This window comes from Arachis ipaensis, chromosome B4 (assembly GCF_059453495.1).
Source record: "Arachis ipaensis isolate K30076 ecotype BB chromosome B4, ASM5945349v1, whole genome shotgun sequence".
Classification (NCBI taxonomy): Eukaryota; Viridiplantae; Streptophyta; class Magnoliopsida; order Fabales; family Fabaceae; genus Arachis; species Arachis ipaensis.
In genome coordinates this window covers 19,533,948-19,535,491 of record NC_142439.1, presented here as the reverse complement: position 1 = coordinate 19,535,491, position 1,544 = coordinate 19,533,948, and the positions used below count along the sequence as shown (strand labels likewise).

At 38.6% G+C, this 1,544-nt stretch overlaps 1 non-coding gene across 1 annotated transcript; it reads right to left on the bottom strand.

Annotated features, from left to right (window-relative positions):
* Positions 1 to 794: 794 nt before the first annotated feature.
* LOC148566842 (small nucleolar RNA R71) lies at positions 795 to 902 on the bottom strand. Its single transcript, XR_015882013.1, has one exon. It is a non-coding gene; the product is annotated as a small nucleolar RNA R71 (small nucleolar RNA).
* Positions 903 to 1,544: the final 642 nt, after the last annotated feature.

Here is a 1,544-nt window from a genome sequence, read left to right as displayed (position 1 = left end):
AACTTTAATTTTAAATTGAAAACAAAAAAATTTTTATTTTATTTTGTTTAATTTTCGAATTCTTCCATCTCTCACCCCCTTCTATTTATTTATTTATCTACTAACACCCCTCTTTCACTCAAAAATTCAACCCATTCTTCTCCTCTGTGTTCGAATTCTTACATTTCCTTCTTCTATTCTTCTCTTCTTATACTTACATAAGGAATCTCTATACTGTGACATAGAGGATTTCATATTTTCTTCTGTGTTCTCTTCTTTTTCATATGAGCAGGAACAAGGATAAGAACATTCTTGTTGAAGCTGATCCTGAACCTGAAAGGACTCTGAAGAGGAAGCTAAGGGAAGCTAAAGCACAACTCTCTGGAGAAAATATGACAGAAATTTTCGAAAAAGAAGGAGACATGGTCGAAAATAATAACAATGTAAGGAAGATGCTTGGTGACTTTACTGCACCAAATTCCAACTTACATGGAAGAAGCATCTCAATCCCTGCCATTGGAGCAAACAATTTTGAGCTAAAGCCTCAATTAGTTTCTCTGATGCAACAGAACTGCAAGTTTCATGGACTTCCATCAGAAGATCCTTTTCAGTTCCTAACTGAATTCTTGCAGATCTGTGATACTGTTAAGACCAATGGGGTTGATCCCGAGGTCTACAGGCTTATGCTTTTCCCGTTTGCTGTAAGAGATAGGGCTAGAATATGGTTAGACTCTCAACCTAAAGATAGCCTGAACTCTTGGGATAAGCTGGTCACGGCTTTCTTAGCCAAGTTCTTTCCTCCTCAAAAGCTTAGCAAGCTTAGAGTGGATGTTCAAACCTTCAAACAGAAAGAAGGTGAATCCCTCTATGAAGCTTGAGAGAGGTACAAGCAACTGACCAAAAAGTGTCCTTCTGACATGCTTTCAGAATGGACCATCCTAGATATATTCTATGATGGTTTGTCTGAATTATCTAAGATGTCATTGGAGCATTCTACAGGTGGATCCATTCACCTAAAGAAAACACCTGCAGAAGCTCAGGAACTCGTTGACATGGTTGCAAATAACCAGTTCATGTACACTTCTGAAAGGAATCTTGTGAGTAATGGGACGCCTCAGAGGAAGGGAGTTCTTGAAATTGATGCTCTGAATGCCATATTGGCTCAGAAAAAAATATTGACTCAGCAAGTCAATATGATTTCTCAGAGTCTGAATGGATTGCAAGTTGCATCCAACAGTACTAAAGAGGCATCTTCTAAAGAAGAAGCTTATGATCCTGAGAACCCTGCAATAGCAGAGGTGAATTACATGGGTGAACCCTATGGAAACACCTATAATTCCTCATAGAGAAATCATCCAAATTTCTCATGGAAGGATCAACAAAAGCCCCAACAAGGCTTTAATAATGGTGGAAGGAACAGGTTTAGCAAATATAGTCTCTGATCTATCTAAGGCCACTTTAAGTTTCATGAATAAAACAAGGTCCTCCATTAGAAATTTGGAGGCACAAGTGGGCCAGCTGAGTAAAAGAGTCATTGAAACTCCTCCTAGTACTCTCCCAAGCAA